Source organism: Cuculus canorus, chromosome 5, assembly GCF_017976375.1.
Source record: "Cuculus canorus isolate bCucCan1 chromosome 5, bCucCan1.pri, whole genome shotgun sequence".
In the NCBI taxonomy this organism is placed as follows: domain Eukaryota; kingdom Metazoa; phylum Chordata; class Aves; order Cuculiformes; family Cuculidae; genus Cuculus; species Cuculus canorus.
In genome coordinates this window covers 68169778-68192986 of record NC_071405.1, presented here as the reverse complement: position 1 = coordinate 68192986, position 23209 = coordinate 68169778, and the positions used below count along the sequence as shown (strand labels likewise).

The 23209-nt window shown below is 44.7% G+C and overlaps 1 protein-coding gene across 6 annotated transcripts in view; it reads right to left on the bottom strand.

Annotated features, from left to right (window-relative positions):
* The window catches only part of ESRRB (estrogen related receptor beta), a 167741-nt gene that overhangs the window by 86004 nt on the left and 58528 nt on the right, over positions 1 to 23209 (bottom strand). Inside the window, exon 3 of one of the 6 annotated variants that reach the window (XM_009556837.2) lies at positions 14405 to 14505. The exons of the other annotated variants lie outside the window; for them this stretch is intronic. The gene's annotated coding sequence lies outside the window, so the exon portion shown is untranslated. The remainder of the gene's footprint in view (positions 1 to 14404; positions 14506 to 23209) is intronic. 6 annotated transcript variants of the gene reach the window in all.

The following is a 23209-nucleotide window of genomic DNA, read 5'->3' as shown; positions in this document are numbered from 1 at the left end:
ATCGACTATCTTTAAGACAGGACAGCCTAAGGATATCAAAACAGAGATCTTTTTATGGTGAAAGGTACCTATGGAGATGGCACAGAAAACAGGTTAGTTTAGAAAACAGAAGTCAGAGAGCAGATTTATCCACAGTTTTAAGGCTATGGCAGAATCTGATTACCTGAATGTTGCAGGTGACAACTCTGCATCTTTCCAGGAAACATAATTAACAGAAATGGGACATAGGTATACAAAAGTATGTGTGTATAAGTGATATGTCAGCCCGGCAGAATCTCTAAGATGCTTTAGATGTGGAAAGGACAGAAGACGAGCTTTAGTAGGGCATTAGCATCAGCAGAGCCCAAGATTGTAAGTAAGGAATCTCACTGACCACATCGGAGAACACCTGACCCAAGCAGAGGCAAGAAGGACGAAACCAGCACCACTGTGTTTCCAAAAGAAATCAGAGGTCAGAGAGGGCCTCAGTGACGACCTAGTTGCTCCACAAGGAACATTCCTAATGCACAGTAGGCAAGAGAGGATGGAGGATGCACACAGGGTCAGGGCCTGGAGAAGCTACAGTTCAAGAGCAGTGTTTGCAGTGAGCAGATGGTGATGGAAAAGAGTTTTCCCCAGAATGATGCTCCCTGTCTGGATCCGGACTGTGCAGAGATTAGCTCTAGTGTGGACCACGGTGGGAATGGCCTGGCAGGCAGGTCCTGCTCTCCCAACAGCTGATGTTTTAATTTTTGCACTTTAACGTTTATCCAGGCCGAGGTGAGGCAAGCAGGGAGCCACATGATCTCCTGGCACAAGGTCCACAGGGCCAAATTAACTGATATAAACAGTACAATGATGGGTTTGTACTCTGGAAATGGGCTGCTGCTGACAGAGGACTCCCTGGGTAAGATGCGTATTTACAGAGTGGTGCAGAAATGTAACATAAATCTCTTCTGACCCAGTGCAAAAGGACAAATGGGGCTTCCCTTGCCTTAAGATTAGCTCTGCAGAGGTCTGGCTCTTTCTTTCCGAGAAGGATAGAAAGGAATAGTTTTTGTTGCCTGGGCCCAATCTGCCAACTTGAATTCCCTAAGAAAGAGGACAAGAGCTCTGCAGGCTGATTATGGAACTTCGGGAGGCTTCATCTTTTGCAAACCCCTCCACACACAGTGCTTGCTGAGCTCTTCTCATGGTTTTAGCCAATTTATCTTCCCACCCCAAAGAATGAAGAAGGAAACACTGATCCCAACATGGCCATCCTTCCAATATGTGTATTTTCAAAAAAAGTACCAGGACAAGGTTAAAAAGGACCGTAAGATTAGGCTGGCGGATCTGGAAGCCAAATCCTTCAGTTTGGGCAAATACAAGGCAGACCCTGTGACCGCAACTGCTGTTTTCCAACCTGAATTAATCTTGCCTTGGAACTGCTGTTCTCTCCCTGCAGGAGGGGCAGCAACAGTCCTGGTCACTCAGTCTGTGGCCCCTGAACAGAACATACCCACAGGTGCTCTGGTAGGTGCTACCCGTTGGAGTGCCCTTCCTAAGGCAGCCTCTGGCTTTTGAGGTCACCAGCTCTCCTCACACCTGGTCCAAAGGCAGAGCAATGACTTTTCATCAACGTCAGCCTCAGACAGGGCACAATCGGAGTGCTATTGGCTGATGGAACTATAGGGAGTACCAGTTCTTTGAGACATGCAACCCCGCTCTGAAGAAAGAAAACAAAAATTGTCAAGACACATCTCTACTTTTGCTGGCTCTTCAAAGAGATGATGGATAGAGACTTTCTTTGGAGACTTTCTCCAATCCTTTAATGACTCATCTGATTTTGATAGATTATTTTTTTACTTTTTTTTTAAACTTTTATAATGGAATAATGATCAACTTTCCAGCAAGCTGACTGATTGACTGACAGAAATTTCATTTGGTCTAATATAGGAGTAACCTGCAAATCATGCCAAACAAACTTGATTTCATTTGCTGATAAGGCTAGTTTTTTTGTGAATAAAGAAATGCAGCAGAGGGAGAGATCTAGTTACTTTCAAGGGTTTGAGCATTTTTCCCCTTTTATGAAGGCCCTATTATTGTAGTCACACAAGGAAGTCAGTGAAGTGGTGTCTGCACAGGGCAAAACCCATACGTAATAATAAGGAGACCTAAGCTGGGCAGAAAAGACTTGTGCACAGACATTTTTATCTTGTCTGCTCAGGAAAGAGTTCAATGACAAGAGACCTTTCCCAGCCCCTGTCTCATTTCAGGAAACAACAATTACAGAGCGGTCATTGTGATGAGTTTAGAAGACAACCCTTTCACACTTTTGAGGCCAACAGTACTGCTTGGACTTCACACTGCATTGTGTTGCATATTCTCAACCTTCTGCTTTGCAAATGTAACCGTGGAGAGGAACCTAGGGCTCCTGAGCACAGGACTCTGATCACTGGTAGGCTTTCACCACTTTCACATTTATCCCCTTCCACAGCCAATAGCTATCCTAGATACAGCTCTATCCATGGGAACAATACAGTGTTCTTTATTTTGGGCTCCATTCTATCCTCTCTTACTACACCCATTTTTGAGATCAAAACAGTTTGTCTCAAAGATGACACCTTGTTTTCTATCAAACTCAAACAAAATGCTTCCATATAAAAGGTATCACCACTGTCTTTGCTGAAGCTCAACATCTATTTAAGCAGGTAATAGTTGCCACATTGTAGTCTTTAAATAACTGCCCATCTGAACATCCTCAGACATGTTTCAAGCACTAACTAGCCTTTAAAACACCCGTGTAATAATTCTCAATCTATAGACTGCCAAATCATATCATAACTAGGTTATGTGGCTTGCCCCAGACCAATCTCAGCAAGTCTGTAGCAGAGAAAGTCTGAGTACAAGTGTCTTAACCCCTACTGCCCCACTTTGAATGAAAATTCTCTGTCCCCAAAACATGGCCTTTCATTAAGTACTGTGCTTGGATACAAAAATGTCGGGAGCCCTAAGACATAGTCCTTACATTGCCAATGAAAATTCTTTCTCTACCTGCTTTTGTCTTTGCAGTGTTAATAGCAGGATTCTGTTTCCAGAGCAGAACATGTTCCTGCTGACTTCTTAGATGAAAGTGCACGTTCAGACACACACAGAGGTAAACAAGGCAAAGCCATACAAATTTTTGTAGAATTCAAAACAGGGCATCAGAGTAAGAGGCAGGCGCAAAGTATTTTATCAAATGGGAAACGCTAACGACAATGGGAAGAGAGATTACTGTTTTCTGTATTTTGGAAGAGCTTGTAGTAAGAAACAGACAGACAGTAATGAAGCTATATAGCTGGGATTATGTCTTCTGCTCTTTCTTGCATCATCAGTTAGCTGGGGTATTTGATAGGAGCTTATACCCTCCTTGCCCAGAAATACTGCAATGTATTTGCTGTCATGTTTTGTCAGTCTGCTTCTTAGTCTTTGCCTAACTGTTGTTTAACTGAGCAGACACAAACCTTCCTCAAAAAACACAGGCAATTATAGAAGTAGATGGATCTCGTAGACTTAGAGGACTTTAATGGAGAGCTGTGATCTGGCTCCAGATTTTGACCTATTGTTGATCTGTTTCCTGTGATGTATTACACTAACCCTCAGCTGGGCTACTGTGGTTGGGCAGAAGATGACCAAAACATTGACTGGAAAGTGATTTTATTCACACTGACAGCTACACATAATTTACTAGCGCACTCACTGCTATTTCCCATCCTCTTTCCAAACTGCAGTAAAGCAGAAATGAATCCTTCCCCATTCATGATCCCAGGAGTCCATAGAGCAGTAGCTGGGCTATTTGCTCAGATACCAGGAGGAAGGAGGGAACACAAGGCATCAAAAAATCCTGGAAATACTTTTGTTTAGCTGTTGCTAATCCTCCAGCACAGAGCCATCACAAGCACGGCTTTCTCAGCATGGTGGTTCATCCTGTTATATGGCACGAGTCAAACAGCATCTTTTCACCTTTAGCTTTCCTACCTCAGTGCACTAGCTTTGAGTCTTGTATTGCAGAAGGCCAAGGAGGAAGGCCAGGAAAACAGGGAATGCTAATTAATTCCTCTTGATCTGGGGAGACGATTTGCTGCTTCTCTGTAACCCCACATCTTCTCATCACCTCAGGACCCTAATATTCTCAGTACCAGCCCTACTCACTGAGCTGATCAAAAGAAATATCTGTCTTGCCAGGACAAATAACAGTTACTTATTGTTATGCTGCAAGCAAAGGATTAAAACACTTTTGGCATGTGTACTAATATTGCTAACTGTCTCATCCCAGAAAAGGAGTGGGCCTTAAAGAGCCAAAAAGCTTCAGAGTTATTACTGTTAGGGAACATGGCAAGGCAGTGCACACAGAGGATTTTTCCAAGTCTGTGATGGAAACAGGAACTTAAACATGTACAAGATAACATTTCCCAGCAACAGCGATGAGTTGCCTGCAGTGGCCCAGACTTTACAATTTGAACACTATGATGTGACAAAAAATAGTGGGTAAGTACAATTTGCTCTTAGCTGGGTTCTCTGAGTAGGTAACAGAGTGTTTTCGGAAAGTGATGCAGGCAGTTTCAAAGGAAAGCAGTGAAAGGACTTTTCCATCCAGAGTATAAGGGATGAAGAAAGCAACGATTAAAGACCTTCCTTTCCCTGCAGGAACCTCCATCTGGCCTCGTCTGGGCATAGTCTTCTACTGACTACACCAGGTCAGCCAGGCCAAATACAGAGATCATCAACAGTGGATCTCTGCAAAAGTATTTAACAGTGAGATAAGCCTGCAGGTCCCAAATGACCTTAGGAAACCTGATGCACAACAGTCTGGAAAAAGCATAGATGATCAGATGATCAGGACTGCTCTCCTGGTCACCTCCTCCAGCCTCAGAATATTCCCATTCCTCATGGTAAGGTTTTGGCTAGTGCCAGACATCACAGAGGGCAGCTTCCTTCTGACATGCTGTATCAGCAGTACGACATCTGCATGTCTCCTCTGCTTTGGATCTCCAAACAGCTCGGCTAAGTACATGACCATTTTGAAGATATGTTCTATACTAACTTTAGTGTTTGAACAACAATATAGATTTTTCCACAAGTCCCTCTTGAGTTTATTTATTACTTGAACTACAGTTATTTCACTTTCTGGACAAGAGCAAATTGGCGTGCCAGATTATTTGATTAGACAGCTTTGCCAACAAACCTTATCCCAAGCTTCTTAACATACTTTCAACTTCTGAGTTCCATCAACAGTATCTCATTCAGACACATGCAGTAAAACACATTAGGAAATTGCTGCTCTGTCTGCAAGTCATTAACATTCAAACACTGCCTACAGACCATGACTGATCATGGCTTTGTGGTACATTTTCAAACAAGAGATGGAAAAAGGACAAGAAAAACAATCCTTGCCTATACCACCAAACATCATTTAGAAGTGGCAGGGCAACTCAGGATCTGTCTGCTTTAGCTACGCAATATATCCACATACAGTATCAAGAGGGTCGCCAGTGACAAGGAGAGTGGTAACTGCTGGTTAACAGAAATAAAGCTTTTCTACACAAAGGAAAGGAAAAGAGAAACTTCACTAGCTCAGTCCTACTACGCAGCTCTGTGTACTCCAAAAGATGGCAAACTCTCTCGTATGTAAAAGTACAACTCCCTAGATGTCTTTGAAAAGGTCTTATTGATGTGATTTGCAAGTCTTTAAGTATCCTAAAGATCCAGACACAGAGGCAGTTGTGGGCAGTGGTAAAGCCATCTCCTGATGGACCTGAACATGCGTCACTGGATTTCAGCAAAATGCCTTCATCCTTCAAAGTCACATGTTGCCAGCTTCACCATTCCTGGGGCAGCATTAGAAAAGATTACTTTTCAGTATCATTGTTAAGGCAAACTCAAATCTTAGTCTCATGTGGTCTGAGGGTGACTTTGGTGCTGCAGCCTCCTAGCAACAGGTCCCTTTGGTCTCCACAGTGCTTATAAAGGAAAATCCAGTTTCAGTCTGTTGTTCATCCCTTGAACACCTTTAATTTAATGATGATCAGTGAATACTGATGCTTCCTCTCTCTGCTCATCTGTTGAGCATACCAGTCTTCCATTAAATATTAACAATCAGCTGAACTCAGTAGTAGCCAACTCATGTTTTAGACCTTGCTCCTCAACATTTGGCAGCATTCCTTAACTCGTGCGGTCAGCAACTCAGCAAAACGTAGGCTTTTATGATGTAACTTCTAGAAGCTGTTGCTACCAGGTTTGTCCTGGGAAGCACACAGTCTGGAGACAGCGCTTCTCCTTGTTAAACCCACGGCTTTTTCAGAGTACCAGGAAGTTAGACAGAAGCAGGACAGAATGAAGATGGTAGGAGAGAAATACTGTCACTGCTTCAGATACAGAGGTCTGCTAAACAGCCAGTGACATGGCACCAAGGAGGGCCCTGCCTTGCTTCTGCAGAAGGTACTAGGCAAGAGTACCTTGACAGAACACTTTGTTTCCAAGGGCTCATTTCACGAGGAGAGTCATTAAACTGATTGGTCAAGCAAGATGGTTAAAGCAAACAAAAAATGTTGGTCATCAGGCTTTATTAGCCAACAGTCATTTGGGTTGAATCAGCTCATTTGGCATTATAACCCCATGCACGGCAGCTGCATTCCAGCTTAGACTAACAGCTCTCCTGAAGGCACTACAGGGCCACTACACCATTGGCCGGCAACACAACACAAGGCTGTGCTGGGACACAGGACACCTGACCAGCACTGTAAGGATGTTAATAACGTGTTGTGCGTGTCCTACTGCCGCCCAGCAGATATGTTCTGCCTGTGGAGGCAGTGCTAATACTTCCAGAAATACAGAATACTTGTGCATAGACAAACCTAGATGATGCCCATCAGACGAACAAACACCTTGACCGTATACTTGCTATACTAGGATAGCTTTTTTTTTTGAGCTACTACAGTTCATATATACAAAGAAGAGCACCAATATAAGCCCTAAATATTTGGTAAGGTGTCAAATGCTCAGTAATACAAAGCCGTAGGTCAGCTGAACAGACAGGTGAGAGCCTGCACTCCTAACTTATGTTCCCAAATTTATACCTACACACTGTGAGGCAAAGGATAAGGCCACTCATTTGTCTCAGTGATCAGCTGTCCCAACAGCAAAACATACCCAAAAAAGCGCAGTGTCTTAGCATAGTATAAGAGTTATTCAATATCTGTGTCATGTCCATGAATATCCTGGGTCCAGTGTTCTCAAGCAAGGGTCAATGCTAGCTGCAATACCCAGGGAGGTTTGTCAGAATAAGGCATGGGGCAGCCCAGTAGAACCAGTAAATTGTAACCTTGCCTGCACTGACATACTATTTCACCTCAGCCAAAACTCTTGACACAATATAAATACTGCCCTGAACACTCTGTCTGAAAGAAAAAATTGTTCCTCCAAAAATAGGGGGAGAAGTTGGGTCATCAGATGAGGGTGAAATTGGTTTAAAAGCCATTTAGAAGAAAGCAACCCGGGCATTCAGGAGCAATCACGGCTGCTTGGGCTGATCAGGAGAGACAGAGGGAATTATTTATTTATGGACTTCCTGCTCTCCCTGAGCGGGTGTCTCCACTGGGGAAGCTTTAAGAGAAATGGGGAGCAGGAGGCAGGTACTGCTTGGAATCCTCCAGAGGTTTTCCTGGCCTGGGCCTCAGGAGAGTTAAACACAGTTCATGCCCAAAGCATCCAGGAGCCATCAACTGTCTTTCTCAGAGCAGGAAAGGCCAGAAAGAGCATCACATGGGTCTCTGCTGGGATGGAGCACATAGAAATCCCCACGCATCTAGATTGCCATGCAAGCTTTGCACAGCTTACAGTAAGATCCCTTCAGAGAAACAGTGCTTTAGTACACAGCCGTTTCTCTCGTCTTGTGCTTCATCTGCTTCCCTTTAAACACAGATCAAGTGTCTCTCGGGACTACGCAGGCATTTAACAGACCTGCCTGATGGAAGGACCTCCAATGAGAAAACCAAGACCTGAAACTCCCAATAGACATCCTCAATTCAAACCACAGCTAATAAAGCAACCCTGAATTTACATGCAACCAGATCCTAATCGCACTGAAAGCATGCCAGTCTAGTCTCTATCCAAATTTCATCTCGACATCCTAAACTTAAGAGGGAGGGAAGGACTAGCAGATTTAACAGGAGGAAACACAAGAATTGCAAAAGCCAGCATGGAAATACAGAATTCTTGGTATCGTATCAGGAATTCCTTTTTCAAGAAACAGTACTGTCTTTCCTGATGCAATTTCTTATTGTTCTTCCAAACTGAAGGACAAGCAGGAGTCATTCTCTAAAATCACAGGGTTCCCCTTCAGAGCTGATCCTTCACCACTAACCACCATAGAGCTGATAGGGACAGAGACAGATAGATCTGCCCAGTCTGACAGACCTGGCAGCTATGCTATTGTTCTGGCTTTGGTTAAAAGGCCACAAAGTGGAACTAGGGCTTGGAAACTATCAAATAGCACCAGACTTTTTCACTAGAAGATGTTGCAGAAGCATGGAGTTAGTAAGGGGTCACTGATGGGCACTGAAGAGATTATGTGTCAATTCATGTCTCCCTGCAATTCATTACTGATGAGATGCCAGAGACTGAGATGAAAAGGGCAGGAACAGACAGTGAACTACTGCTTGAGATACATCTTACTGCACATTCCCGGTTTATTCCTGCTCTGCCTCTGCTAGTCTATTTTGCATTACTCCCCAATTCTTCCTCAATTCTGGTCTCGAATCAGTACATTGTTTTGTGCCATTAGAGCTACTGCAAAAACAGTCGTGGTAGCAAAATAACTCATTAATGCATAAAGCGCTTTGGGAAACCTTTGAAAAGACTGAAGAACAAGAGAGTATCATCTTCAAGATCAGTGATCTAACGTAGCCTCAACATCAAAAAGGCACAAGTCTAGCAGTGAGAGTGTTTCGTCAAGTCCTAACTCAGACTACCTCCTCCTCAGTCCGCTCTTCCACACACACAACAAAGTGATTTCTGCTACTTGTAAATATATAGAACCAGGTTTGTTCTCCCAGTCTGTGTTCCTCCAAACAAAGGGCAGTATAAAAAGGACCCATTTTCCATTCAATGAAACAGGTCTTATTTAGTCTTTCAAAGGAAACTTCCTTTGCTACCCATTCAGAGACAGGTTACATTTTCAGGGTTTGTGTGACCTTAGTTTCCCCACTCTGGGAAGAACATCATTAACCATTGATAGCTACTTAGCTCTGAGGAGACTGCTCTAGAGAGTATTGCATCCCCCAGGGAGCTGGAGCACAACCCAGGGTTCTCTAGTGAGCTATTCTGCTTTGACCATGGCTTGAAAAATCTTTACAGGGCCAAACCAAATACACTGCTAGTTCATAACTGCTAGGGTTATTAATTTGTGTGCTTTAATGCACACTCGTTGGGAAATTCAATTGATCCCTTAATTTGCTAAATACAGCTTTAGGTTGTAAAATCCTCCAGAGTCTAAAGTTTCTTTGCCCCTTCATGCTCATTTGCCTTTTTTCATTTCCTTTCCAACTTGCCAAAAGAAAAAAAGGTCCATTTTGATTTTGCTCCTAGCCAGTTGACCTTGCTTTCACAGGCTGACACACCACCTTCCCTCGCCACAATGCTCAGGTTACGAAAACAAAAGGAGAGCATTTGCTTCCTTGTGAAACACTTCCCATTGGAATTTTTCAGTCACATAAATTTCTGTAGCATGCTCCGTGCTTTCACAGAGTCTCGGTTTTGCAGAAATACAAGGCTTAATCTGCACCCATTTACACATATTTGACAGCCAGGAGGAAGCCTCTTCTTACTGCTAAGGTACACTCAGGGCTCTGCACAGATACCAAATGTCTCCCTACCGCTGCGCACAGGGATCCCCCAATGATGGTCAGTATTAGTGATGCCTCCTCTCCTCGCAGGCTTTCTTTGCATGAGAATGTTACCGCAGTATAATTCAAGGTACACTTTTAAATGGATTAACTTAAGCTGGTGCAAAAGGCACTCATTACTACTGAAATTAAATCTATTTAGACATCTAATGAGCAAAAATGAAGCATCCTGAAGCTGGCAGGAGAGCATCCACAGTTTGGATTTTGACTAGCTTAAATGGATTGTTTTAAAATCAATAAAATTTAAAGTGCACAGTTTCCTTGTGTAGAAAAGATCTTCTGAGAAAAGAGCAGCACTTGTAAAATAAATGACTGCCTGTGCAAGGGTGTAATGCCCATTAATGACTACCACAAAGTAGCAGGGAGGAGAAGGGACTGAGGAGATAGGGTCAGTTGCCTGCACACATCTTGTTAGGAAATACTGCATTAAAATTGACTACCTTCAAGCACCCAAGAAAGGTCATCCAGAACTGACAGCCAACTAACGCAAGTTTCAGGAGCATCTTAATATACTCAGGATCCTCCTTTGGCTGGAAAACACAAGGAAATAAAACCCACACATGTGGGTGCACCTTCAGAGATGCAGAATGTTTTGTAACACTTGTATAGCGTGGGCATTACGTAGGGGTTCAGGTGTCTCGGTCAGCCAAGGATGCAGATTAGTTATTGCAAAGTGAACAGCGAGCAAGGATGCACATACTGCATCGCGCCTGCCTTACAGCCCTTCTACCCAGGGCAGCCCAGAGCGCTGCTAACAACCCTCTCAGAAGACAACAGCCTTTGTGGAGGGCTGGGGCCAGAATCCACTCCTGTCAAACAGCTCTCCAGCCCAGGATGTGACTGCGGCTGGCGAAACATGTTAGCTAATGAAGATTGAGGCAAGCAGGCAGAGACGATCCCCACAGCCTCTTAATCCACTTACGGAAGGAGAAGGGAAACCTGAGCTGAATTCCTGCGCTCCCTGCAAGGGACTGTACTGTGCTGGCTTTAGCACCCAGGCAGAGCAAAGGCACCCAGAGCCGGGCTGAGGAGAGCTCTGGGTGCAAGACTGGTGCTTTTGGGAGACAGGAGCAAGAGCAGAGGCAAAGCAAAGCAGTCCCCGGGGAGAGGGGCAGCGCCGGGAACGAATGAAGCAAAGTGAGCTTTCCTTCCCCTCTCACCGGGAGAAAGCAAGAAGGGGCTGAACGTGAGCTTTTGCCCAGCATCAGGGCAAGGAGAACACACACATGCCTTGCACTTTCTTCACAGGCAAAAAGGCTTCCAAGGGGTCAAATTCAGATTCCTGGAGGAGAAAATCAGAGAGCGCCTTTGTGCCCCAAACACCCATCGACAGCGACAGAGAGGCAGCGGTGTCTCCCGCCCGTTTAACGGGGTTCGGGGGGGGGTGGGTGCCAGTCCCGGGAAATGTCAGATTATCCTTAACCACCAGAGGGTGCTCCCCATCTCAGAGACGGAGTCAATGTCACAGACGCGCCCAGGCAGCCAGAGGAGCTTTTATTTCCAGCAATTGTGGAATCCGAGCGAGGGAAAAATTAGAACATTAATAATAAATAATAATAAACGAATCTGATCCGGTGCTTCACCTCTGTCTCCCCACCCTGCCTGGCCAGGCAAGGTAAGGCCCTCTGACCTATTTATCATCTGCATCCTACTCAGTCAGGTGATTTTCCTCACATTGGAGGTTAAATCACTTTTATTTTTCCTCCTAGATCACAGATCCAGAGCAGCAAATAAACATTTTCCACTTGGCAGGTCTGTGAAGAGCAAGACATTGACTTGCTGCCCCTGAGCACGGTCAGGATCACACCCTGCGGTCACAGACGCTTTTTGCACGGCCAAGGCCTGACCTTACCCCGTTCCGTGGCGAGGGGGCCACGAGCCGGCGTGTCCGGGGGGGTTTTCCCCACCCTGTCCCAAGATGACTTTCCAGAGGGCACCGTGCCTGCTGTGCAGAGGTGCCTCAGGATGGTGGGTTTGAAACATCACTTTTGAGGCACTTACACTAGCTCACTCTGACAATGAGACACCTGTAGGGAAAGACTGTTCAGGTTGGTAGCTCCCCCACAGCCTCTCCTCCTCCTCTAACGGGAGGGAAGCAGAGGTGCGCGGCTAAGGTTGAATGCTCAGGAGCTCTGCACCTGGCAACACCCCACCCTGTGCCTCAGCTTCCCATTTGTGTAGGTCAGAAGTAATATGCCAGAGTTGCATCATACGCAGAGAATAGAGCAGCTAAGATTAAATCATAATGGTTATATTGCACCCTGAGATTCAGGAAAGAAAGAATTTAAAGCGCGCCAAGTAAGATCAGGCACCTATGCAAAACAGACCAGCTCTGCTGACGTGTCTGGGACAACATCTGTTTGTCCCAGCCCCAGCTTACTTTGATAGCCCAGGTCTGCGTATCCCATGAGGAAACCAGCTCTCATTGATGGCTCCCACCCAGCACGCGTGCTACGTATCGCTATCTGACCACTACAAGAACAGATTGTTGTATTCTTTTAATTGCTCTTTCCTTTCTCCTTTGGCCAGTAGTGCCAGTCGCTGCCTGAGGGGATTTTTGTCAGAGTTCCTGCTCTTGGATATTCTGGCATGACTTTTTGTCTGTCCTGGTTTACCATACAGTACATTTGTCTGATGAAACTGTTAAAACTGAGCAGTTAAACCACTACACAAAAGATAATCATTCAGTCTCTTACACAGATTAAAATGTGTTTGACAGGTTTGGCTTACTCCATTCCTAGAATGAACCATTATCTGCAGCCTTACTTCATTTCCAGAATGAACCATTATCTGCAGCACACGCGGGAAGCACTGCTTTCCAAATCTTCAACTGGCCTAGAGTGATACTAGTCATCCTTGAGAGAGGCATCACAAGCTACAGCCTAAATAAGCCAATGAATTCTTCTTCCAGTATTTGAGATTTTGAATGAGGAAGGAGGAAATACTGGAGAGAAAGATTTTTTTGGTACGTTTCTTAGACATTTGCAACAGACAATTCTGTTTCCTACAAACAACACGTTAGGGGTACACGTCACAGCTCCACTTCTTGTGCTACTCATAATATTCTTCCACGGAACTATAGCGAATACCAGAAAGGTTAACTAGCAATAGGTTTGGACTCTGATCATCCTAGCACCATTAACACTTAACTTCTCGACTCCATAGATTTTAGCACTACTCCATTACCATTACAGTCATTACATATTTGTTCTTAAACATGCACAGAATCAGTCATCAAAAAAGTAGTTTCTTAAGATCAAATATTTTTGATCTTACAATTTCCACATACTTTCACTAGGAGCTTAAGCTTTGCCATTTTTTCTCCATCTATTACAACAAAGATTTTTAAAGTCATTTCACAGTCCTAATGACCTTCTCCTCTCTTGCATGTTGCTTGCATAAGAAAGTTATTGGAGTTTTTATTGTTTTAATCCCCAGTTCCTTCACTGTTAAGAACACCAGCATCTGGGTGTCAGTTTTGCTCATAATGGCAAATTGCAGGGTCAGATCTACCTCACCCACACAACTCTGTACCTCAGTGGAGATTACAGCTTGTGGAATACATAAGATGAGCAGGTTTTGACTACCTGCAATTAACTGATCCGCAACCGCATCAAATGGCATCACTTATTCCAAATGGAGAGGATGGGACAGCATCATCTTACAGCGCATAAACGTGCAAAGCCTGATAGGACCCATGAAACAATGACAAACAGAAAATCTGTACGTTAAATAGGGCAGACTACAAATGCAATCAAGAATTAGGAAATGCCATGATCGTGTTTACTTGTGAGAAATACTCTTAGCTCCCACGTATATATGCATTATTTTATAGCCCTTAATTACATGATCATATTTTTCCACAGTACCCCTTCTCAGACTGCATTCAGAAGGGATTGTTCCCATGTAATAAGCATCTATTTGAGATGCTGGTTTCTGCTTATTGTTCAATGTGTGGCCTCAGGCCTTATTTAAAGCATATTATTTAAACCTCACTCTAGAAATTTATTTATTTCTTTATGTATTTGTCTATGAGCTTATCATTACACTGTCCAAGAGCTTCACCAGCCCAAGATCACTTATTTTCACACACATCTATGAGAGAAGTGGGTATTTTTATTCCCATTTTACAGATGAATGACTGAAGAGCATATTAAAAGGTATTCGCTAATTCTAGTTGCCCAGTCTGAGACACCAATAGCCATACTGATCTGTGCTTGCATTGCACTTTGGGTTCAGTGGACTCCCATTCACTTAATTTGCATCTATGCACACTCTGTGTTTCTGTAAAGCAGTCCTTTGGGATAAAAAGGTCCCTATAAAATAAGGAACATACAATTAAACAACCACTGGCACAACAGCTGCTTCATAAAACCTGAAAACTGTTACACAGAAATGGTCACAGAAAAACAGTCAACTGGCAGGTCAGAATTTCACTGCCTCAGCTATAAAAAGCTTCCCTTCCTCTCTTCCAATCCCTTGTCTCACTCAGTACACACCTGACAAATGAGGCAGGGGTCCTACAGATGGTCTCTTTCACTGTGCAACTCTGATTTATCTCAGAGCACGTCCATCACATGCAGTGAACGAGGCAGGGGTCCTATGGAAGAAACAGTGCATGGTGAGGTAGCTAAAACATGAGTTATGTAAGACACACAGTCAGGTAGACAGAAGTGCACGCAGAGGATGCCTGGTCTTTCCCCAGCTTCTAGTTCTTGCACTAACACTCTTGAAAGTGCCCTTTTTACAGTGTTTGCTTGTTTGATTTTTTACATCAAACAGATTCCCTCATGAAGCATCACGATGACACTTCTGTGGATTATCAGGAGACAAATCCATCATGTGGACCACTACAACCACGGTAATGGAGTAGACGGGCTGTAAGAGTAGCTCATCTCCTTTGTGAAGACTCACACAAAGAGCATGAAACACTGGGTGAATTTTAGATACTGATGACTGCTGAGGAATAACAATTCAGGGGCTCTTTCAACCATTCAGTCCAGGTACCTTGCTCTCTCCTCTCCAGACCATCACAGCCCACTTTCTTCTCTTCGCTACTTTTGCCTTCTTACCTCAGCCCTTTCCTTTGCTCTTATCTCACACCTTCAAGTACTATTTCCCAACACTCCACAGCCCAAGGCTCCTTGTTTAACAGCTGCTTATAAGTATTTGCTTCCCCTCTTCACGTCTTTGCCCAGCTCTTCTTACCCTGTCTTTCCATCAGTGTTTAGCAGCTCCGTTTACTGACACTGCCTTTGCCCTGACACAGCCCCAGCTGTTCCTGCAGTCTGGCTCCAAAACTCAAGCTGATTTAGAGCCATGCAATGAAGAATCTTCTTGATTCGTTTTTAAATGGAAGGAAGTATAATTCAAGAACATGGCCTACTCTATATTTTCTCTTTAAAAAAAAAAAAAGGAATTTCTGGTTTTGATAAAAGTTTCCACAAAAAAAAAGTCTATGAGAGGCATAGAAAATGTTTCTAGTGATGATTAAATCTTGGCAGTGGTATGAATGACTGGAACTAAATTTTACAGGAAGCACTAGTAAAAAGAGGTGGTGCAACAAGTCTGTTGTACATGGCAGTGAAAATGAAGATAAAAATTAAGGAATTTGTTTAAGCAAGAAAGAGTGCTGCTGGCATCTCTTTTTAAGACTTATCATGGTTGAGTACATCAGCATTTGGATTGCAAGCCTTTGAAGGAAACTGGAGCGCTTGTACTCATCTGTACACTATCCTTGTAGCTTATAGATGCTAACACTTATTTGGTATAAGCACCTGCAGCCATTTCCAGCTTGCATCAGCTGGACACAAGACTATACACACCTTAACATCTGACAGAGCCACGAAAAATACGACTAGGACCACGTCAGGTGGTTGGTGCATCCCTGCGTCCCAACGGAGGAGCAGCTATAGCAGCGTTGTTTTTGACAGATGTTTCAAGCCTGTTCTGAAAAATTTTCAGCCCTTCACAGACAGTGTCTTCTAATGCTGTCACATCATTGCTAATAGAAGTTTGTAACATCAAACTGAAATCTCCCACATTGCAATCAGAGCCCATTTACTTCTAGCTCCATCAACAACCAACAGAGCAAATAGCTTAATCACTCCCTCTTGGACAAAGCTTCTTACTACTTGAAGAGGTATTCACTAGACCTTGCCCAATACCTAGATTTCCATGACAAAACATAACCAGCCTAACAGACACATATTAGCACCTCAGTCCCTCTAACTTTATTCCTGGGTCTCCAAGCTTATCACCTGGGAGGCCACAGGTTTTTAGGCACACCTACAACAAGGTTGCAACTTGCAGGTTGTCTTGTGGTAGACAAGTCAAACTTCACTTGTAGGGGACTCTAATTAATTCAGCAGTAACACCTCACTGCAGTTACCAAAAAAAAAAAAACCCAAAAAAAAAGAAAAAAAAGAGAGTGTTAGCCCTTAGCTGAGGCAAATACCCCAGGTGGATTCAATTTTTCATGCTCTTTCAAAATTTTGAGTTGAAATTTGGGAAACTTGAGAAATATGAGAAATATCTTCTGATAAATCAAGGCTATCATCTGTTACATTCACTACGCTACTAGCTAGAGCAGCAAATTTTCTTAGCTGTCTTTGATGAAGCTGAGAGCTGGGCTCATGGTCCTGACTTCCTGTGCTGCGCCTTAAGCTCAAACCAATCTTTTCTCACTGACAAGCAACAAAGACCTGCCAGATTTTGTATGAAACAGCTCCCAGGAAACTGGAACTCCACATTCTTGGTGCATGTGTGTATGAAATTGTACAGAACGAGCAGCATTGTAACTAGAATTGTCATAATGTTAAAAACATGAGACTTAACATTATTGGATAACACAGATTTGCCACCAGTGTTACGAACTGTGAGCTCTTGGGAAGTCAAGAGCCAATCTGTGCAGATCGGAAACAGAGGCCCCTTCTCTATCATAGGTGTTGTAATGGGGCAAGGTGAACTGACACCTCAAAGGCACATGCAACTGCTCTGTACTGTGTTTGCACAACTGCGTGAGAGTGCATCCCTTGGTGATGTTATTCACAGGCCTTGGCCGACAGTAAATAAGACAGTGGAGCTTGATTCATGAGGGATGACAGGAAATCTATAATGTGTGGGCTATATAATCTGCTCGCCACTGCGTAGCAAAATGAAAGAACAACAGTCCAATTACTGAGTCCTTGCTGATCCCAAGCACATCCTCCAGATCGTGTTCTGCTCAGAGACATGCAAGTCTGTTGGCACCAAGGGAAAGCAAGCTCTTGCACAGTCTATCTTCCATGCTGGAGCGTCAACAGACTTAGAGCAGATAGAAACACAGCCAAGACTGTGGCATGAACTTCAGAGCAGAACTCTGCAGTGACAGGCTGCTGAGCTCAATTCACGCAAGGACCACTCATGTGGACAACGATTACTGTGCTCCACTGCAGGCATCCCATGTCCCAAAGGGCTGGCAGAGCCAGGGAGCAGTGATCCACCACACCAGTGGGCCCAACCACTTGATCTGGTGGGGACTGTGAACATAATTCCCCTGTGATAATACAAACCAATCAGGATGTAACTCCAAGAAACTAAAATGAGGGCTATTATCATAGAATGGCTTGTGTTGGAAGGACACAAGACTTCTAAGATCATCCAGTTACAACCCCCCCCCCCCCCCCCCCCCTTGCTGGGCAGAGACACCTCCCACTACACCAGGCTGTCCAAGGCTCATCCAGCCTGGCCTTGAACACCTCCAGGGGTGGAGCAGCCACAGCTTCCCTGGGCAACCTGGGCCAGTGTCTCACCACCCTCATTGTGAGGAATTTCTTCCTAATGTCTAATCTAAATCTTCCCTACTCCAACTGGAAGCCATTCCCCTTGTCGTATCACTACATGCCCTTGTATAAAAGTCCCTCCCCAGCTGTCTTGTAGCCCCCTTCAGGTACTGGAAGGTCGCTATAAAGTCTCCCCAGAACCTTCTCTTCTCCAGGCTGAACAAGCCCAACTCTCTCAGCCTGCCCTCATAGCAGAAGTGCTCCAGCCCTCTGCTGGTCTTTGTGGCCCTCCTCTGGACCCATTCCAACAGCTCCATATCCTTCTTAAGTTGGGGAACAGTGTCCAGCAAGATGCAGCCGCTGGGTTACAAACGTTGTCCAAAAAGCACCTTAAGAGGAAGGAGACAAAAGGTGGAGGGAGATGTAGATTATAGGGCCAGAAGGAAGAGGGAGGGCTGAAGATAGGATTCCCCGCAGGTGGAACACTGGCCCATGAGAGAGCAGAGAGCAAGTCTGTACAGACCAGACTGCTCTCATACCACGAATGCTGAGGACACACGGAAAGACAGAAGGTTTCTTTTAGACAAAACAGCAGTGGTGGTGGTGGGAGGGAGGAGGGCTGCCAATCCTAGACAGAAGGAGAAGGAAATAATTTTACTTCCTACTGTGCAGTGTCAGAAAACCCACAGGGCTGCCCAAGGCTGGGAAGGCACAGGACAGCTCAGCTGAGGATGCTGGCAGCTTAGAGGAGACAGTTCTCTCATTTTTCTCTGACCCAACGTATGCTTTTCTTTCCTTGTGTCTCTGGCCCTTACCACTTAACACCTTTCAGATCTATCTTCTGCCCCCGAGGCAAGAGGGAACCTTCCTCTGTCTGGCCACAGGTAAACAGCGTGGCAGGATGGGGAGAGGGGAGCGATTGCTACCGGATCCCCTGCAAAAGCCTTCCTCGCTGAGCGCACACTCCGGGGACTCTGCCGTCCTTTCCCCGCTCCCTCCTACCACCATCTCTGCTGCCACCTCCCCTCCCTCGTTATCTGTCAGTAAACAGTAATTAAAGATGTGGCCTGCTTGATAAAGCTCCCGCCCGCCCTCACACGGTGCTGCCCTCTCGGACGTGTCTAATTAAAATCCTGATGAGAAGATGAAGAAATCCCAGCAGCTGGGAGTCCGCCGGCTCTCCCTGCGCTCGGCCTCTTCATTACTGGCGACGAGGCAGAGAGATATAAAGGACCCCGGGAAACGCTCCGACAGACGAATCGATGCAGCCTTTTGCGGGACGTGATGGACCGCTCAGGACTGCCTTTTGAACTGTGCGGCTACTGAGGATGCTGGAGCCGCGCGGGGCGGGGGCGGCTGCACCGGCACCCAGCGCCCCATCACACCCCACAGCCGATTCACACGGCTACAAGAGCCCGTCCCCACCAGCCCCACCTCCAGAAATCACTGCTTGTAGAGCCACAATACTGTCAAACATCTAAAACACTCCATCATTTCTGTGCGAACACAGTGTGCGCTTGCATGGAAATACACTGCAAAACGCTGAGAGCCAGCACAAACCTTCCCTAAATGAAACCAACACCATAAGATGCGCACACACCGTTGTGTTTATGTGGACACTTATTCATGGGAATGGTGTGTTTCACTGCTTTCCCAGGATTTTGTGCTAAAGTGAAAAAATCTTAGTATGCAGAAAATGAAACAGCAAAGGTTTCCGTGAAGTGCACGGCTATGTCATCATCATGAATCACCATAACTAAATTTAGAAACACTTCACTTCATGCAAATATATCCACTAAATGGTTTGATTCTTGTGGGGTTTATTTTTTTCTAATATGAGATCAGCTTTAAATGGAAACAAGCCCATTTTCACTGGCAAACTCATGTTTATCCAAAACACCAGAGATGTCATTGCTCTTAGTTTCAAGATGAAAGCAACAGTAAAGAGATGGAAATAGATTTATACTTTTTAAAGTCTCAAAGTGCATCTCAGGACCTGCCTCCATGTCCCTTTTTGAGCAAGTTCACAGGACATACTGTCACCCTGGGCATTAGGACCACGTGCAAGAATGGGAGTGCATACATGGTTGCAAACACAATTGCATTGCATATGTGCATGAGGGAAATGCATGTTTCATGTGTGCAATCAATAAAGGAGTAAGCATTTCTCTGTCTGAATTCACACCTCTATTCTTCACAAACCACTATTACTCATGCAATCAACATCAGTCCAGTAATAGCTGGTGCTCTTTTCAGAGTCCCAGCAAGGTCCTTTGGACCTGGTTTATTCAGTAAAGCCTCAGTTTTCTTTCGCACTCCCCCAGTTTTAATTATTTCTCCAGACCACATGGACTAAAGAAGAAAAAAACAAAAAAAAAAAAGAGCTTGAAAAAATATGTTTCCTAGAAGTCTCAAAGTCAAAGAAATACTTGTATTTATTATTTTCTAAATTGCCATAACTCTGCTCCACTGTCATCTTTTTCAGCCCAGGTGCAAATATGAACTAAGTAACAAAAAATTCCTGGACTCATTTAATACTGAGTTAAACTTGTCAAAAAACCCAAACCATCTCAAAACAAATAGTCAATAGCAAAATATTATCAGTAACAGCAAGAAGTGATCAATCAAATGCAAAAGCAACGGGCTCCAACGGTAAAAGATCAGGAGCACTACTGAGAAGCAACTTTGGAGAGTACTATGGAAAAGATGAGTGAAGGGCAACAGAGGGAAGTTCCTGGTGGGAATGGTGGCAGAAGCACTGTTGCAGCCTCTCTTAGCCCCTGCAGCCTCCCTTGGCAAGACATGCTGTTCTGCAGAACAAGGCAGCAGCGCTGGATGCACAGAGCTCTCCATGCAATCCCTGCCTGTCCCAGTACCTGTACTTGATGGAATGACACATTGCTGCAGCAGCTAATAAATAGAAGTAATTTGATTAGCTTTCCCTAACTAGCGATAAGATCCTGACAAACCCTTTTTAATGCGTTTCTGGAGCAGGATGAAATTGTTTCATTTGGCGAGCAGGGCCCCACGGGAGTTGCCTCCAAGCTCCTTTAGTGAGAGGTAAAAATATGCCAATCATTAATGAGGGGAGAATTACGGAGACTTTAATGCAATCAGAAAAGAGGAGCCCTGAGGCAGCTAGGGAATAAAACCTGCCCTTAAATCAGAGGCAGGCAGCTGGAGCATGGAAATAAAGGCATACACAAGCATGTACATGCACACATGCATACCTACCACACACAGAGACCGTGTAGAGCTGCTGTAAATACACTGGGAGTTTTGCCTGGGCAACAAACACCTATCTCAGCAAACGGCATCCCATCTTCCCAAAAAATCATTTGTAAAATCATAGCAACCTATACCCATTTGGCAGTCTCCTCCCCCCACCAGCAGGGGACCACTGCGCTGCCCCTTCTATCTCCACCTCTCCACAAACAGACACACACAGGGAATTGCAGTTTTCAACATTTCAAACCAAAGCCTTTTGTGGAGGAGGCATATTAACTGCTCGAGTGTCAAGTGACAGCACCAAGTCAGCTTCACCAAGTGGAAAGGTGCCTCTGTCAGGGCCGGACTTGCTGCACAAACACAACATGTACAAATCCCTCACTCTGTCCTCCTACCATGGCACTCACGCCAGAGGAAGCATCTGCTGTGGATGTTGAAAGAGAAATCCTCCATCCCTTCCCCACTCCCTCCTTAACTACTTCAGTGAATTCCCTTCCTGAGGTGAAACAGCTCTTGCACAAATCATGTAACTTTTGTTCCTAAGCCAAAAAGAAGTCGTAAAGCTGCTGGCATTTCCCCTGGCACTGTGGCAGGCCTGAGCTGGGGCAGACACAAGCGGACCGGCTGGCTCCAATTTTGCAGGTGTCTGTGTTCTTCCAGAAACTCCTTCTCTAACAATACAGGTGGTTGCGTCAGCACAGACTATCCCAGAGAACATTAGCTCCCAGTTTGAGAGGTTGAAAGCCAGGACAGGAGTTTTCTTATGTTTCTTCCAGATTCCCCACCTTGTTTACTTGAAAATAATGAGCAAGAGTACTGGGATACCAAACACCAGACACCTTTCATCTGCCAGATACATAAAGCATGATGCTACAAAGGCCAGGCATGCAGAACTTCAGCCCTTTTCCCTAATTTGGGTTACCACTAACACGCAGGGGAGAAACTGAATGGCTGCCGAGAACTCCAAGAGAAAAGTCAGTACTTACACTTCTGGCCTTAATATATACTTGAAAGGATGCAAGAGAAGTATTTTCTTCCTCCTAGAACTCCTGCATTATAGTGAAAAAGTACCTGTGCTACTTCTGCCCTGTGCCAGACAGAATGACTGTACTTAATGTGTACTCTAAGTCCCATATTGAGAAAGCTAAGCTTGCTGCTGCTTCTGCTACAGAGGTGTATCAGACATCTCTGCCAAAAAAAGGCTGTACTTCTGCACCATATTCTGACATGCACTAGACAAGTCTGGGACTAAAACACTGGTGTGACTACTAGCCATTTAACCCATCAAACAAAGCAGTTACACAGTCACCAAGACAGAGTAAAAGATGAAGGACAAGTAAAGAAGGACTTGTCCTGAGACGTGGAGCTTGAAGCTTAGCAGGTAAGTTAGGGTATGTAGCTGCTGTGTTCTCAAACACGTATCAAGCACAGTGCTGAATGCTCCACTGTTAAATGATCGCAGGATACTTAGCCCCACGAAAGGGAGGCTTCATGTCCCTCAGCAGCAACTCTTATTGGCCGCTTGAACTGTGGGATGATAGGCTCCCAAAGAAAACTGCAATTCCCTTTTTGTGGACAGGTGGAGATAGAAGAGCCCTCTTTGGCTTCAGAATGAAAAGCATCTCAGAGAGTAACAAAAACCTCCAGGGTTCTCCTAAAATCTCTGAAACCTTGTGTCCCTAAGAATAGAAGGATCAAATCAGTCCTTCTGTTGGGCACATCACTCAGCCAGAGTGCATGCCCTTGAAAGTTGGAGAAATCATTTTCCAAAAACACAAACAAGTGAGAAGACGCTACCACAGAAACCAACAAGACTGTAAAAACTAGCTACCACAAAACTGAGTGTGGCTACAGCACAATGCTTTCTATCATTTAGAAATCATATTTCTGACCTTTCTGGATCAGGGACAGTTTTGATCCAAAGCTCCAGTCAAATTCAGTGATTTCTTCTGGTCAAGAGCTTTAGGCTATTCAGGAAAGTTATTAGACTCCCTCCCTGGATCCTAGCAGTGATACAGGTTTTACTGTGGTCACAGTCCAACCTAGTTTGTGGTGGCACTCAAACACAGCATCCTTCTGCAACTTCCTCCTCTGAGAAGCAGGCGGAGGCCTGGGATGGCGTCACACTCCATGGCTCCACACGCAGGCCTGCTTTGCGGCAAACAACTCCTTCTCATTCTGGTTTGTTATGATTAAAAATGCACATCACCCAGCGAGGCCTTGGAGTGGAACCCAGCGGAAATTGGGTCATTAATATTCCTTCTCATGCCCATTGCCACAATTTCTTATCTCTCCACAAGCAATTGCTAACAA